General features: G+C 43.1%; 1 protein-coding gene and 1 long non-coding RNA gene across 2 annotated transcripts in view; both read left to right on the forward strand.

The window, feature by feature from the left end:
* The window catches only part of LOC127049621 (uncharacterized), a 1,817,862-nt gene that overhangs the window by 414,809 nt on the left and 1,385,177 nt on the right, over positions 1–17,876 (forward strand). The window lies entirely within an intron of this gene.
* Positions 6,757–13,281, forward strand: LOC127049800 (uncharacterized). Its single transcript, XR_007774054.1, has 3 exons — positions 6,757–7,532; positions 8,925–9,198; positions 11,300–13,281. It is a non-coding gene; the product is annotated as an uncharacterized LOC127049800 (long non-coding RNA).

Below are 17,876 nucleotides of genomic sequence, written 5' to 3' on the forward strand. Positions count from 1 at the left end.
CTTGTTTATACTTCTCTATGTACTATACACTGAAATGTAACTACAATATTCATATTCCAATTGATTTATTTTTTAATTATATGGTAAAAATGAGAAAGCAAGCAATTTTCCAGTAATAGTGTGCTGTGACACTTTTATATTGTCATGTCTCATTTTGTAAGCAAGTAGCTTTTTAAGTGAGGTGAAACTTGGGGCACGCAAGATAATCAGAATCCTGAAAGGGGTACAGTAGTCTGGAAAGGTTGAGAAACACTGTTATAAAATACATGCATTGGATATTTGTCCCATGACAATCCCTGTTTGCTGATATCTTGGACATATTTTCTAGTGTCAGTAGCTGTGAAGAGCCCCAATCCACAAAAATTGCCAAATATAAGTAACTATGTTTGAAAATTCTTGGTATTTGGGAATAAGGGGACCAATTTTGTCATCCATATTTTTCCCTATGTGCCACTCTGAGACTTAGCACAGCAGAGAATCTTTGCCAATGTGCTGTTGGTGCTGGGGATAGTTTTAGGCAAACTCTAAACCTCCTCCCATAAATAATATAGGGTTATTCCTGCTAATATATTATTAAGTAGGAAAAAAAGGTTAGTTATATTCCTTATTTTTGGTATTAACCATTAATATTCCTAGTAGTTTCTTAACACTTATAAAAGAACTTGCAAAAGTACTATACCAAGAATCCTGAGTAGCCCAAACAAAACATTAAGGCCAAGTATTTTCAGTAGTAATTGTGAGTATCTCAAATTTTTGAGTGCCCAAACTGAGACACCTAAAAGTAACCTGATTTTCAGAAAATGCTGAGCACCTATATTGCAAATATCAGGCCTCTTTAAGGCAGTGATGCTCAACCAGGGGTAGACGTACCCCTCGGGTTAAGCAGAGGTCTTCTAGGGGGTACATCAACTCATCTTGATATTTGCCTAGTTTTATAACAGAATACATAAAATGCACTAGCAAAGTCAGTACAAGCTCAGATTTCATACAGCCAAAATGAGAAAGTAAGCAATATTTGAGTATTAGTGTGCTCTGACACTTTTGTATTTGTCTGATTTTCTAAGTAAGAGGTTTTTAAGTCAGGTGAAACTTGGGGATTTGCCAGTCTGGAAAGGTTGAGAAACAGTGCTTTAAAGTGTCACACACTGAGCATCCTAAAAGTTGTCCGCTTGGAAATAGTGACCATAATACAATAACATTCAACATCCCTGTGGTGGAAAGAACACCTCAACAGCCCAACACTGTGGCATTTAATTTCAAAAGGGGGAACTATACAAAAATGAGTGGGTTAGTTAAACAAAAGTTAAAAGGTACAGTGACTAAAGTGAAATCCCTGCATGTTGCATGGGCCCTTCTTAAAGACACCATAATAGACGCCCAACTTCAATGTATACCCCAAATTAAGAAACACAGTAAAAGAACTAAAGAAGAGCCACCGTGGCTTAACAACCATGTAAAAGAAGCAGTGAGAGATAAAAAGACTTCCTTTAAAAAGTGGATGTCAAATCCTAGTGAGGCAAATAGAAAGGAGCACAAACACTGCCAGCTTAAGTGCAAGAGTGTAATAAGAAAAGCCAAAGAGGAGTTTGAAGAACGGCTAGCCAAAAACTCCAAAGGTAATAACAAAATGTTTTTTAAGTACATCAGAAGCAGGAAGCCTGCTATACAACCAGTGGGGCCCCTTGACGATTGAAATACAAAAGGCGCGCTTAAAGACGATAAAGTCATTGTGGAGAAACTAAATGGATTCTTTGCTTCAGTCTTCACAGCTGAGGATGTTAGGGAGATTCCCAAATCTGAACTGGCTTTTGTAGGTGACAAATCTGAGGAACTGTCACAGACTGAAGTGTCACTAGAGGAGGTTTTGGAATTAATTGGTAAACTCAGCATTAACAAGTCACCGGGACCAGATGGCATTCACCCAAGAGTTCTGAAAGAACTCAAATATGAAGTTGCGAAACTATTAACTAAGGTTTGTAACCTGTCCTTTAAATCAGCTTCGGTACCCAATGACTGGAAGTTAGCTAATGTAACGCCAATATTTAAAAAGGGCTCTAGAGGTGATCCCGGCAATTACAGACTGGTAAGTCTTACATCGGTACCAGGCAAATTAGTCGAAACAATAGTTAAGAATAAAATTGTCAGACACATAGAAAAACAAACTGTTGAGCAATAGTCAACATGGTTTCTGTAAAAGGAAATCGTGTCTTACTAATCTATTAGAGTTCTTTGAAGGAGTCAACAAACGTGAACAAGGGGGATCCAGTGGACATTGTGTACTTAGATTTCCAGAAAGCCTTTGACAAGGTCCCTCACCAAAGGCTCTTACGTAAATTAAGCTGTCATGGGATAAAAGGGAAGGTCCTTTCATGGACTGAGAACTGGCTAAAAGACAGGGAACAAAGGGCAGGAATTAATGGTAAATTCTCAGAATGGAGAGGGGTAACTAGTGGTATTCCCCAACGTCAGTCCTAGGACCAATCTATTCAATTTATTCATAAATGATCTGAAGAAAGGGGTAAACAGTGAGGTGGCAAAGTTTGCAGATGATACTAAACTACTCAAGATAATTAAGACCAAAGCAGATTGTGAAGAACTTCAAAAAGATCTCACAAAACTAAGTGATTGGGCAACAAAATGGCAAATGAAATTTAATATGGATAAATGTAAAGTAATGCACATTGGAAAAAATAACCCCAACTATACATACAATATGATGGGGGCTAATTTAGCTACAACGAGTCAGGAAAAAGACTTCGGCGTCATCGTGGATAGTTATCTGAAGATGTCCACGCAGTGTGCAGAGGCGGTCAAAAAAGCAAACAAGATGTTAGGAATCACCAGAAAGGGGATAGAGAATAAGACTGAGAATATATTATTGCCCTTATATAAATCCATGGTACGCCCACATCTCGAATACTGTGTACAGATGTGATCTCCTCACCTCAAAAGATATTCTAGCACTAGAAAAGGTTCAGAAAAGGGAAACTAAAATCATTAGGGGTTTGAAGAGGGTCCCATACGAGGAAAGATTAAAGAGACTAGGCCTCTTCAGCTTGGAAAAGAGCAGACTAAGGGGGGATATGATAGAGGTATATAAAATCATGAGTGATGTTGAGAAAGTGGATAAGGAAAAGTTATTTACTTAGTCTCCTAACACAAGAACTAGGGGTCACCAAATGAAATTAATAGGTAGCAGGTTTAAAAGAAATAAAAGGACATTCTTCTTCCCACAGCGCACAGTCAACTTGTGGAACTCCTTACCTGAGGAGGTTGTGAAGGCTGGGACTATAACAATTTTTAAAAGGGAACTGGATAAATTCAAGGCGGCTAAGTCCATAAATGGCTATTAGCCAGGAAGGGTAAAGAATGGTGTCCCTAGCATCAGAGGATGGAGATGGATGGCAGGAGATAGATCACTTGATCATTGCCTTTTAGCTTCACTCCCTCTGGGGCACCTGGCATTGGCCACTGTTGGTAGACAGATACTGGGCTAGATGGACCTTTGGTCTGACCCGATACGGCCGTTCTTATGTCACCCAAAATCATAAGTCACTTTTAAAAAATGGCCTAAAGGATTACTATTTACAAGATACTGTAGTAGAGGCTCCTAGGAAAGAGAGATATCTAGGGACTTGTTCCTTAATGGTGGATAACAAACCTGTTTAAAAATGTTAAGATAGCTCAATTCATTGGAGGGTGAACCATCATTACATTTTTGTTGTTCTCCTCATTTCCCTACAGAGAGAATATTTGACTTAGTTACCTTATAGCAGGGGTCGGCAACCTTTCAGAAGTGGTGGGCCGAGACTTCATTTATTCACTCTAATTTAAGGTTTTGCGCGCCGGTAGTACATTTTAATGTTTTTTAGAAGGTCTCTCTCTATAAGTCTATATATTATATAACTAAACTAGTGTTATATTGTAAAATAAATAAGGTTTTCAAAATGTTTAAGAAGCTTCATTTAAAAAGAAATTAAAATGTTGATCTTACGCTGCTGGTCCGCTCAGCCCGCTGCTGGTCAGGGGTTCCGTTCACGTAGGCCGGCAGCAGGCTGAGTGAGGTCTGCGGCTTGGAACCCGGCTGGCAAGGGTCTGGCACCCAGAACCCCAGACCACCAGCGGGCTGTGCAGGGCCGGTGGCCAGGACCCAGAGGGCTGGGGGCAGAGGGCTGGAGGTGTCAGGGCAGAGGGGGGGCTAAGTATGGGTGGGGTTCCAGAGTCAAGGCTAGGGTTGTGGGGGGGGGAATGAAGGAGTCAAGCAGAGTGCTGGGTGTGTATGAGGGAGGTACAGGGCTCAGGGCAGGGGCCTGGGGGGTGTGCGGGGCTCAGGGCAGAGGGCATGTTGTGTATGTGTGGGAGGGGGTGGGGGTCAGGGCTCAGGGGAGAGGGTTGGCTGACTGCCCCCCTAAGAACTCCCAACCCCGCTGCTCCTTGTCCCCTGACTACCCCCTCCTGGGACCCCTGCCCCCAATGGCCCCCCAGGACCCCACCCCCTATGTAAGGCTCCCTGTTCCTTGTCCCCGGACTGGACCCTACCCCCTACCTGTTATAACCTTAGTCCCAGATTTGGACCTTAGCGTCCAAAATATGGGGGTTAGCATGAAAACCTCCAAGCTTAGTTACCAGCTTGGACCTGGTACCTGCTGCCACCACCCAAAAAATTAGAGTGTTTTGGGGCACTCTGGTCCCTCTGAAAAACCCTCCCTGGGGACCCCAAGACCCAAATCCCTTGAGTCTCACAACAAAGGGAAATAATCCTTTTTCCCTTCCCCCCCTCCAGGTGCTCCTGGAGAGATACACAGACACAAGCTCTGTGAATCCAAACAGAGTGATTCCCCCTCTCTGTTCCCAATCCTGGAAACAAAAAGTACTTTTCTATTCCCCCAGAGGGAATGCAAAATCAGGCTAGCAATCCAACACACAGATCTCCCCGATTTCTTCCTCCCACCAATTCCCTGGTGAGTACAGACTCAATTTCCCTGAAGTAAAGAAAAACTTCAACCGGTCTTAAAAGAAAGCTTTATATAAAAAGAAAGAAAAAATACAAATGGGCTCTCTGTATTAAGATGATACAACACAGGGTCAATTGCTTAAAAGAATATTGAATAAACAGCCTTATTCAAAAAGAATACAAATCAAAGCACTCCAGCACTTATATTCATGCAAATACCAAAGAAAAGAAAACCATAGAACTTACTATCTGATCTCTTTGTCCTTACACTTAGAAACAGAAGACTAGAAAGTAGAACTACTTCTCCAAAGCTCAGAGAAAGCAGGCAGGCAGACAAAAGACTCAGACCCTAAATTCCCTCCACCCAAAGTTGAAAAAATCCGGTTTCCTGATTGATCCTCTGGTCAGGTGCTTCAGGTGAAAGAGGCATTAACCCTTAGCTATCTGTTTATGACACTACCTCTCCCCTGACTGCCCTGACCTTTATCCACAGCCCTGTCCCCAGACAGACCCCCCAGAACTCCCATGCCCCATCCAATCACTCCCCACACCCTGACAGGACCCCAGAACTCTTGACCCATCCAACCCCCCCAACTCTCTGCTTGCCCCAATCCCTCTCCATACCCCTGCCTCCTGACAGGACCCCCAGAATCCCAACTCATACACCCCCCAGCTCCTTGTCCTCGACCACCCCCTCCAGAGACCCGCCCCCATCCTAACTGCCTCCCCAGGACCCTCCTTGCTTCCGGTTCCATGACTGCCCTGACCCCTATCCACCCCCCCGCCCCCTCACCAACCCTGGGACTTCCATGCCCCATCCACCCCCCTGCTCCCTGTCTCCTGACTGCCCCCACTCCTTATGCAACCCTGGGTCCCTTACCATGAGGCTCCACGCAGAACCAGACACGCTGCCCCGCGGGAGAGCACAGCCCCGCCCTCAGAGCGCTGCGTGCAGCGGCGGCGGCGGCATGGCTCCAGTTGAGCACGTAGCGTGTCTGCCTCCCCGCGGAGCCAAATGGTGCCCTGCGGGAGCGCGCAGCTCAGACTCCCAGAGCGCTGCGCTCGGCAGCAGGGCCCCAGGGGTGGGGAGAAGGCGGGGGAGGGGCCGGCAGCTTGCTGCGGTCGGCCCGGTGCTCAGTGTCGGGAGCGCGGACGCCGCGGTTTGCCGTGCCGGGAGAGTGGGGCCATTTGCCCACCCTGTGCGCACGGCTATGCTTCTGCTCCCTGCCCCCGCGGGGGGGGAGCAGAGGACAGCGGGCTGGGCTAGGCAGGAGTTTTAACGGCATGCTGGATCCTGGCAGGCTCTAGCGTGCCATTAAAAATTGGCTCGCCTGCTGTCTTTTGCACATGTGCCATAGGTTGCTGACCTCTGGCTTAGAGTTTAAGAAATAAATGATAGAGGAAGTAGAAAAGTCTGTTCTGATGTTGTGATAAATGAAGGGGGGGGGTAGCTGTCTCTTATGGACACTCAGCCACCCAATAGCTACAAAATTCCTCTTAGCTGTTCTTTAATTGCTCTACCTGTAAAGGGTTAAAAAGTCTTGCTGTTATGCATAGGTAAAAGGAAGTGAGTGGGCACCTGGCCAAAGCCAGTGGGAAGGCTAGAACTTTTTAAAATTGAAACAAAGACTCGTCTTCTGTTTGTCTGTTGTTGTTCTCGGGGGAGAGGCAAACAGGGCAAGGACTATGCTGTAAAAAGCTTGGGGGCCAGGTATGAAAAAATTATCAATCATACCTAGAAAGTACACATTTACATAAGTAAATCAGGAAATGTCTAGGAAGACATGATTAGGTTTATCCCTGTTGGTGTCACTAAGCATAACCCTACGTAACTCGGGAGGGTGAAAGGCCACAAGAGTATGGAGCCTTCCTGGTTTTAGGCCTCAGCAGACAAGAGTCCCTCCATGTTTGAACTTTAATCGACCTAAAAGGCCAGGTGTAACAGCTGTTATTAGTTGCAACAGTTCTAACTGGTCTAAAGCAGAAATAATGAGGCCTGTGCACCTTAGCAGAAGGACAAGATAACTTGCAGAAGGAAAACTTACTAACGAGCTGCCGCGGCCAAGATTACTTAATGCACCTGCGCTTACGTAATTGCTACAGGGGGAGGAAGGAGGAGGAGGGAGGGGAAACGGGGATTGCTAGTCAGTGAGAAAAGTTCTCATGGATATAAAGGAACAGACTGCTTGTTTTAGGTGTGTTTGATCTGAGTCAATCTCCCTGCACCACTTTGAGATCTCAAATAAACTTGGTTTGCTTCTCCACCCTGGTGTGTTTATTGGCGCGGCACGCCAGGCGACGGACCCCCCCGCTGTTGCTTGGCCTCAGGCAGTTATCTGCCGGCAACAGTTCTTGGCGCCCAACGTGGGGCATTGAGGCTAAAATTAGCCTTGCCTGGATCCCTTCTGGTGGTCGACAGATTGCGGCGACGACCGACGCCCAGCGCGCACCGGTGACTTCACCGGGGGCCTCGGCGGAGACGCGGTATGAGCGACCCCAGAGGGCACAACGGTGCAACGCGCTCGAGTAGTGGAGAAGCAGTTGAGGGCGACGGTGAGGAACCGGTCCCTTGGATAAGGTAGGAACAGTCCAGTGGTCTGGATTTTTGCCTGTTATGACCTGGGGACGCCCAGTGTCACCCTAGGATATGGGGCAGGGACAGAGTACAGGCAGGGCACAGTGTACACCCTTAGAATGCATTCTAGCGAATTGGGAAGTGCTTGGATCAGAACCACTAACTAAAAGCAAACTAAAAAGTTCTGTATAGTAGACTGGCCTCAATATCAACTAGAGGACCAGAAAGGTGGCCACTGGAAGGATCACTTAATTATAACACGATCCTCCAATTACTCCTGTTTTGTCAGTAAATGGGTAGCTTCTGAAGCTGTTTGTATGGAGAGCTCTTGTAAAAATACCCCACTGTAGCTCCAGTTCTTCCCTCTGTCTGGCAGAGTGCAGGGATCCAAAAGCAGGTTAGGGATAGTGCAGGGACAAAGGAGGGACCTGTTTAGAAAGGGGAGACCCCATGTCCTAGTGCACTCTCTCCCTGTTGTAACTAAAAAGCAAGATCAAATGCAGAATGGTACTGGGGGCCAGTGTGAGTGACTGTTACCGGAAGATGCCCAGAGTACCCTGTGAAGCAAAAGCTCGTGACCAGGACTACTCTAACGCAAGCCCGGTAACTAGTGGATCTTTAGGAGGTCCGACCCATGGTGGGCTGACTTGGCCTGGCATCGTCCGGTGAGGAAGCTGTCTGGGTCTAGGAGTGTGTGTACCCATCTTCCCTTCCCCTTTCCTTTCCGTGTGGGCTACTGACAGTCTGATCATCTCACTGGATGCAATCAGAGTAAGCGGCGCCGTCTCCCAGAGACTAGCCGACGCTCTTTGCTGAAGGGAGATGTAGGAGGGTCGTGGCCATCCTCGTTAGCCTCTCCTGTGTGAGTACCCTGTAGGGAAAAATCCTTAGTTTATGAGCCGCTAGCGCGGACAGGGCACCCTCCCTGTGTGTGTAAGTGGAAAATGGGTGGGGGGGGGCAGTCTAAACATTCCACCTCACCCCTTAGGGTACCCCAGCATATTACATGTACGTACATTATGGTTCAACAACCTGCAGGTATTTAGAGAAATGGAATATTTACATGCATGAAAATCCATCTAAACAATGCCCACTAGAAGGTACTTCAATCTAGATAAGATCATACATCTAAGAGGAGCGTTTAATCACCAAAAAGCCCTGACACAGGGTGAGCAAATTTGTCTATTGAGGAAAGGAACGGGTTAATTTAAAAATCATCTTGGCCCAGGGATGGAAGGGGGGGATTGCTCTGCGTTCAGGGTCAGGAATCGGCGCGGACTGTGCTTGGTGCAGGGAGGGGCTGCTTTCGGCCCCAGCTGGCTGTGAAGGAAAAAATATAGACAGAGGCGAAGCAAAGGAAATACAAGTTACAGAATTGAGAATACATTTGCAAAGCTTAACTGTCCAGTAAGATCCAACAGTGTGCCTTTGTGACCCCGGAGCCGGTGTGGCTTGGTGACACTGAAGAAGCTGCAGGCAGCTGACCTGGACTGGAATCTCTGAAAGAGATGCTGCAGAAGATTCCAGGGTGCAAGAGAACAGCCCTCCAAAGAGCGGAAGCATGTTAGAAATTCTGGACAAGCTGTATACAGGATAATCTCCAGTCCACCTCTGCCCCCTTCTCTGAACATTATACACAGAAGTGGCCAGTCTGGACGTACGTGTGTGGGTATGAAAGGGGCTTGGGGCATTAATGTTTTCCTGAGTGATGAGGGAACGTTCCCAACACTCTCCGTTGTTGTTTTATTATTTTATTAATGGAGCTTTAAAATACAGTTATATGGTGTCTTTTCTTTATCTTCCCCCAACGATCCTGTAGTGTCAGCCTGATCACCTGACACGAGGGATAGATTGGTAACAGAAATTTGTCACAGTTTGGTGAGCAATTAAGAAGGGGGGAGCCCTGCAGAATTTACACCATCTATTTGTTTTACCCTTGTTATTTTGTGTTTGCTTTGCTTGGTACTGTTGGTGTTATATGTTGAGAACTGCATGAGTAAAAGTGAGTCCTAATAGGATAAGAAAATGCTATCTGGTTCTGGTTCTGTTCTGTTTAACCGGTTACTGTTGTTTTTCTGCTCTGTTCATTTGGGCGTTAGGAGTGTGGGCGGAACTGAACCTCTCGTTCGTAATTCCTCGGAGTGGAAGCCATGCGTGCGAGGAAGTTCTGAGGTTGAATTGAGATCCTTCTGTCCCGTCCCCTGTAGCGGTCAGTGTATAGAAGTGGGAAAGTCTGGCTTAGACTGTAATTCCCTCTGCTCTCTGTGTAATTCTCTTTTCTGTTTAAGTGTCAAACAGATGAATGAGTCTCTGGGTAAACCCTCTAAGAATAGTCCTTTAAATTATATGTTAAGTAAATGGCCTTTGCCCAATGGGCCATGTGTTTTTGTCCAGGTGGCAAGCCTCATGAAGGAGGACTCGGGTAGTCTTGTGAGTAAGAATGTTTAAGGGAAGAGACCAGGAGGGGTGGGGGCTAGATTAGAAGCCCACCCTCCTAGCTAAACTGGTAGTGAAACAAGTTGGTGCCCATGGAAGGGATGGTTCAGCAAGAAAAGCAGGATCGGGCCCAGGCAGGCAGGCAACAGAGAGAGAGAGAGAGAGAGAGATTGGAAAGCAGGTTGGAAAACTTTAAGGGTGTAGTGGAAGGAAGGAGTCAGTAAGTGTAAGCATGGAGATTTCAAATACCCAGGACTTACTTGGAATGGTGATTTAAGTTGATAAAAGTGGCTGTTGGGAGACAAGCAAGTGATTTAAGGGAGAGTGAGAAGTTAACTCTGTAGTTGCTGAACGAAACAGCAGTTGAACTTTGTAAAAATGCTAAAGAAAAAAAAGTTTTTGGTGTCTGTGAAATGTTTGTAAATAAATTCAGGAAAAGAAGTTATTGGATTGCAATCATTTGGTTTGGCTATGAACAATTTAGTTGAATTAGCTGAAGAATGTATACAGTGTTATGTAATTCAAAACCTGGGCTGCCTATGAAACAAATACAAGAAACTATGGGGTAATTCCTCTGTTTTGCCTGAAGCCAACAAGAGTATTTGTATATTTCAAGCGATGATTGTCTGCCCAGAAGGGGTGGGTAGACCTCTCTTTTTTTTTGTCTTTCAGATAATCAGAGAAAACTGATGCCAGCTGAACAGCATTCAATGTACCATGCATTTACTGGCACAATAGGAATCATGTTTTGTGTTCTATGTTCTGTCCTGTGGTGTTTGTCTTGTGGCCGGAATTTTTGTGTTTAATATTTTTATAAAATAGCCTAGTTTAAAATCAAACAAAAAGGTTAAATTAAAATACAGATATTTGTTTTGTTCAACTTGGAATACAAAGTGTTTGGATAAATCAGGAGAATGTGATATACTAAAGTCTAATGCATTTCCTCAAGAAAAAGAAATTTCATTGGCCAAACTGTTAATTGCAAAAATTGTTGTTAAAATTTGCATACCAACAGTCTTTGAAAGCAAAGACGTGAAAAGTTAACCCACTCCCCATATTGTACATGGGATTTTTCTGGCTACCTCAGATTTCTAGCCAGAGGGCTGGGGATGGTGGAAGGCTATTGGACTAGAGGTTGTATTGAGTGAACTCCTCAAAGTGGGTGTGCTTGTCCTGGCTTGTTGCTCCAAAGCTCTGTAATAAGGTTATTTTAGTAAAAGGGTGTGTGTGGCATATATTAAATAATAAGACTAATGTACCGTATAATGACAATGTTTATGTCTTCATGGTTGGGAAGAAGGTGTATAAGTAAAAAATGGAAGTTTCCTTTGCAGGTTAAAAGAAGCCAAGAAGGGAAGAAGGACAAAGAACAGAATGAATTAACTGAAAAAAATAAAATAAAATAGCAAGCTCAGGCTATAGATAAGACACTGACTCCATTCAAGAACACTGCTCACAGTTAAGGCTTGGCTAACAACCAGGAAAAGGAGGGCTTGAATTTGCCCACGCAGCTATGAGATTTGCAAAACATTGCCAGGCACTAATGAAATGTGTTAAGTTTCTTTTCTCACAGGTAAAGAAGCGCTACCCAAAGACCCTAGCAGCCCTGCCACTCTTTGGAACCAGGAGACGGGATTGATGTAAAGGTCCACCGACGAAAGTCTGCTCTGGCTCCACCCTGGAAAGGCCCTTAAGTCCCGGTGACTACCAACATCGCTGTAAAATGTCAAAGACTGACTGCATGGACCCAAGATTCTCACTGCAAAAAGACCCCTCCACATCGGGAGAATTCTCCTACTGACGATTAGCCTATTTCACCTTCTAGCTCCACTGTGCCTTCTGGACAGTAGGGAAAAAGTACAAGGATGCTGCACCACGACTGTTTTGGGAAAGAAGAAGGAACACTCGCTCCACTGAAATTGCCAAAGTCCAGGAATTCCTGACTAGAAAGGACATTAAGAACTGACCCTGGTGAAGAAACAAAGAATTATACATTGGTGGGAGGACATTTGTGGGACCCATGTTTGGGAATGTGGTATTAATTGGATTTTGGGGTTTATTCTACAGGCTGCGCCCTGTGTTTTGGATAAATCCTTCAGCATATATATCTCTCTCTAATTGGATTTTAAATAACAAGTACCCAAAGAGTTTGTTCTGCTACTAGAAATTTTACCCGTATTGAAACCATTCCAGTGACTAATAATGTATGCTATTAATGGAAATGCCTTTTGACAGTACCTGAGAATAGTTAAATAACAGGTGTATTATAGTACTACACCAAGAAAAGATGGTATTAAATATAACTGAGACTGGGAAGGCATTGCAGTGGGATCTAGTATGTTTAGGAATTCGGGATTTCCTAAATGACCAGCTGATGGCCATTCGGAGTGATCTTGAGTACCAGACTTGGCCCACTGCCCTTACAGACGCATCAGGAATACCATCTGATCTGTGATCATGGAGACATACTTGGACACTTCCTGGGTAGAAGTGTGGCTTCCCAGGGCTGGGTGTGCGCCCTTATAGGGGATGAATGCTGTACTTATGTCCCAGAAAGCGCACAGGATATTAACAAGCACAGCCTGTCAGCCAAACAGGCTTTTGAACAGTGGAAGGCCCAGGAAAGGAAACCCACTATTTCTGATTCCCTCTGGGGCTGGTTACTCAACCTGGGAGAAATAGGGGAAGGCATTGTTCACCTCCTGCTCACTGGTGTGGTGTTGTGTATTGTTACTCTTCTCTTGCTTGCTTGCTGTAAAGCACTTCAGCTCCCTAGAGCTAAATCACATGTTATCCTTTAAATGTGAGAACACTCAGCCAAAAGTTTGTTGAGTATTCTCAAAGGAGGGAGTTGTTGGTGTCACTAAGCATAACCCTACGTAACTCGGGAGGGTGAAAGGCCACAAGAGTATGGAGCCTTCCTGGTTTTAGGCCTCAGCAGACAAGAGTCCCTCCATGTTTGAACTTTAATCGACCTAAAAGGCCAGGTGTAACAGCTGTTATTAGTTGCAACAGTTCTAACTGGTCTAAAGCAGAAATAATGAGGCCTGTGCACCTTTAGCAGAAGGACAAGATAACTTGCAGAAGGAAAACTTACTAACGAGCTGCCGCGGCCAAGATTACTTAATGCACCTGCGCTTACGTAATTGCTACAGGGGGAGGAAGGAGGAGGAGGGAGGGGAAACGGGGATTGCTAGTCAGTGAGAAAAGTTCTCATGGATATAAAGGAACAGACTGCTTGTTTTAGGTGTGTTTGATCTGAGTCAATCTCCCTGCACCGCTTTGAGATCTCAAATAAACTTGGTTTGCTTCTCCACCCTGGTGTGTTTATTGGCGCGGCACACCAGGCGACGGACCCCCCCGCTGTTGCTTGGCCTCAGGCAGTTATCTGCCGGCAACATCCCTTTTATTTCTTTATGGCTTGTGGACTCCTGTGCTAACCCCAGGTGCTTTTGTTTTGTTTGTAACCTTTAAGCTGGACCTCAAGAAACAATTCTTGATGCTTAATAATTGTTTTTTCTATTTTTAAATCTAGCAATAGCCTAAGTACCCAAATGTATTTTCTTACTTTTGTTTCTTAAATAAAATTTACTTTTTTTAAGAACAAAATTGGATTTGTGTGTCCTAAGAGACAATTAATTAGCTGGTGGCAACAGCTGATTTCATTTTTTTTCTTTTTCAGCTCTTCCCTATGGGGTGTGCAAGAAAGGGCTTAAGGATACCTCACAGGAAAGAATTCCCAAGTGTGCCTTCCTGGGCTCTCAAAGGGGTTCTGCACTTGAGTGGTGGCAGCATCTACCAATGCAATGTCAGAGAGAAGCTGTAACCTTGGGAGTTTAATACAAGCCTGGAGTGGCCAGTGTTATTTTTTTTAGAATCCTTGTGGGCCCCCACTCCTGCACTCAAAGTGCCAGAGTGGGGAATCAGCTTTGAGAGATGTAAACACTAAAAAGTAAAGACCACAAATTTTCTCATTGTAATTTCAGTCACACATCCAAATCAGGGAAAATGTGGCACTCACATGTCAAGTGAAACACAGAAAATTCTATTAAATATAATTTGTTTAGTTAGTTTTCCTTTGATTAACTCTGAAATGTCTCATTTCACAACCCCTGATGATTTAAAATCATGTTTAAAAGAAGTTTTGACAGAAGATGAGTCATTTCTTCCATATGTAAAATATTTACACCAATTCAACCTCCGCACACTATTTTCCTTGTGTGGAGAAAATGTTACATTGTCCTATGACAAAAGAAATTCAGACTATTAAATGAGCTATTGTTCATTTTGTTTATGCCACATATCAGAGATGGGTATTTTATCTGGCCCAGCCAACAACTGGATGGTCTTTTTTGGAATACACAGTGTGAGGGCCTGATTCTGATCTCTCCTTTGCCGATGCCAAAGTCTGATCCTTCAAGTGGATTTATTACTGTGTGCAGCATCATGGACTTTGCATTAGTCCTGCCCAGATCCAGATATAGTATCAGGGCCTAAAATTGGAACAAAATTGGAATCAGTGGAGTTATTCCAAATTAAGTTTAATGTAAGTGAAATCAAAATGAGGCTCTTATATTACTCCACCTTAACCTACTCAATTCAGCATGCACTGAAGTAAATAGTGTTTAGCTTTATTTACTGGTATGGTTTTAAATATATATTCATATTTCATACTCCTTTCTCCTGCTGTCATCTGGTGATTCTGAATAAATTAATATTTGTTTCACAATCCAAATCAACTGGTTGAGCCTAAAAATAAGAAATGTATTAAAACTGTGAGTTAACTGTACTCAGCTGAGCAGAGAGGGAAAACTTCTTTAGGATCAATTAACAGCTGCTCTTTAAGTTCAAGTGTTTTGGCATGAGCCAGCTCTCAAAGGTGCAGAGGTGAATCCCTATTTGTAAGAAAATAGCAGGCACTATTTCTTAGTAAGTGTAACTTTCTATTCATAGGATCATTATTTATTAATACATAAGTTGTAAGAAACTTTGACATTGATTACATAATATCATGACCCAATAGGATCTCCAGTATCAATGAGCCTATATATTAAATAACTTGCTTTTATATTTCTGCATGTCTTTTTCTAAATATTTGTATACTTTAGTAAAAATATTACCAAAAGTCATATTTTTGTATTTACATAGATTTATCTGAGTGTGTCTATGATCTGCTTATTGTTGGTACTTGTAGAAATGCTGACAAAGCAGGTGATATACGTGTTCCTTTGAAAACCATGGAAATAAAGAGCTTGATAATTACAATGGAACAATTCTTTTATCCCCCTGGATGAAAATAATGATTTAGATATTCTGTGAAATGAAAAGGGAAAGGAACATCTTTAAAGAAGCAATATAACAAGCAACGATGACAATCTGTGATTTTTGTATAGGTCAAGTTGTTTCCTAGGGCTGGCAATAACATGAATAAATTAGATAGCTAGGCTGCAAAGCAAAAAGCTATCAGAGAGAACTTCCATTCTAAAACCTCCATTCTCTCACATATTTCCAGCTTCTCTGTCAATGAAACAGTAGAGATGCATATATCAGAGAGGCCAACAAGTAGGCAATGAGTGTTTTAATTAAAATGACTTCTTTGGTCACATTCATTTAGGTGTACAAGGAGTTAGAAATGGATAAATCACACCACCCATTAGAGAACATCAAGAGGCCAGAATCTGTGATAAGGTTATCATTAGATACTATGTAGTGAAACAGTACTGAACCTGCGGGGGGGGAAAAAACTGCTTTTCTGTGGCGTTGTGCCCTCAGGAGCAAGAACTCTCGTTCATTCATTTGTCTGAAAAAAGACAAAAACATCTGAGATAAGTAATGACCTTGCTGCAATATCTTCCCATGGTGCTTATCACCTCTTTATTACCTTAAGATGCCCACTGGAAATGCTAATATATTGGGGAGAATGCAGATCATCAATAACACACCAATATATCCTCACACTTCAGAAAGCACACAATAAATACACAATGTGAAGTTCAAAATTCACTATACACGTAGGAGACTCTGCAGCAAAGATTGCATTAACTTCCTTCACATCCAGAACCCACAAGCAGAGCTGGACTGGTTTTGTTGCTGTTGTTGTTGTTGTTTAAAGATCTCAGAGAAAGACCTCCATCAAACCTCAGTTCTGTTTTAATTTCCATTTCTGCTAATTTCAATAACAAAGTTTAAGGATTCAAAAAAGGCAATAAAAAGAATTGGGCTTGATTCTGCAGGCACACGGGGACCCAGATCCTACAATGGACTCCACACAGGCAGATCCTTGTGTGCCCTCATTGATCCCCATTGGCTGGACATGAGCAGAGTCCCTTCCAGTATCAGCATCTGTGTAAAGAACTACCGTTAAAGATGATCTACAAAATCAGGGTCCTTTGTTAGCTTTTTGTAGCTTGGAAAAGAATTGTGAGGGAGGATTGGTGAATGGGATGGGCAGGGCCATCTGTTTGCCAGAAGCTAGGAATGGGCAACAAGGGATGGATCTCTTGATGATTATCTGTTCTGTTCATTCCCCCTGGGGCATCTGGCATTCGTCACTGTTGCAAGACAGGATACTGGGCTAGATGGACCATTGGTCTGATCCAGTATGGCCGTTCCTGTGATCTTATTTTCTTATGTAATTTAAAAATCTGACCTTTCTCCCTCACTGTATGCACCTTACACATATCCATTTCTATTGAATACTAAAAGCAATCCCATGGCCACCTATGACTTCACTGGGGGACCTTGTTGGGTCTAATTTCACTGGAGTAAGAAGAAGGCTTAGTTCACCTGTAGGTTCTTCTTTCAAGTATATAAATCCCCAATTTGAGTAGCTCAGGGAGAGACAGAGTTAGCGGAAGTTTTGTCTAGAGAAGGAATCCACAGAAGCAATTTCCCTTATCAGAATTTTCTCATCTCTCTCCGCCCCCAGGAGAGGGACTTATATATGGCTTAAAAAATCTGACTTTTAAACCGATATTATATTTTTCATGGTTTGGGACATTTTATATAAATTAAATGCTTCAACACAAACTCATAACCTTAGGGCTGCCTAATTTACACTGTGACAAGATGCAATTCATTTAAGTCAATAGACTCCCATTGAATGCAATGGAGTTGTATTGGGCCTTAAATGTGCATAATTCAAAGCAACATATATTATGCTATATAGTTAACAAATTAAATGGCCATGTTTATAATATATTTTCCTTTAGCTGTGTATGACATGTTAATGTTGAAAGAATGGTTTGAGGGACCTCAGGAGAATAAGTTAACACTGATTAGGGTGAAACTATAAATTACCTACACACTAGAAGTTTGACTTTTTCCAAAAAATGTCCTCAATACCTGCATATTTTCATTAATGTGTATTGTCATTGCTTGTAAATACAATAATAGAAATGAGGTGGCTGCTAGTTTAACATGTCTTCGCTTGAACCAGTCCCTCTTAAAAATTGCTAGAGGTGTGCATCCTTCAGGAAAGCATCATATTAACCTTCATGAATAAAAAAAGGTAGAATTGACAACTAATTAAGGAACCTCACTATCTATATATGCCTTGTAGCAATGTTCTGAAAAACTGCCTCCTTGTGCTGCTTCAGATATATAACTAGATGTGTTAAATTTAGCAGATTTGCTTCACTAGGGGTTCCTGAAAACACTTTACTTGCAATCAACAAGTAAACCCTACCTGTGTTTTAAAGTGTAGATTAAACCAAAATTTCAAAGCAAAATTTCTGAGTTTTTTTTCCTCTTTCATACTGAAATCAGGAAAAACTGTGAAAATGATATTATTTCAATTCAGACCCATAAATCTGCTGAATGTGCTTTGAACCTGGTTTGCTTGGAAGGTGCGTGAACCTGGGTGAACTTCTTGCTGATCTGAGACTTTATAATGAAATGTGAAAGCAAACA

The sequence above is a fragment of the Gopherus flavomarginatus genome, chromosome 4 (assembly GCF_025201925.1).
Source record: "Gopherus flavomarginatus isolate rGopFla2 chromosome 4, rGopFla2.mat.asm, whole genome shotgun sequence".
In the NCBI taxonomy this organism is placed as follows: domain Eukaryota; kingdom Metazoa; phylum Chordata; order Testudines; family Testudinidae; genus Gopherus; species Gopherus flavomarginatus.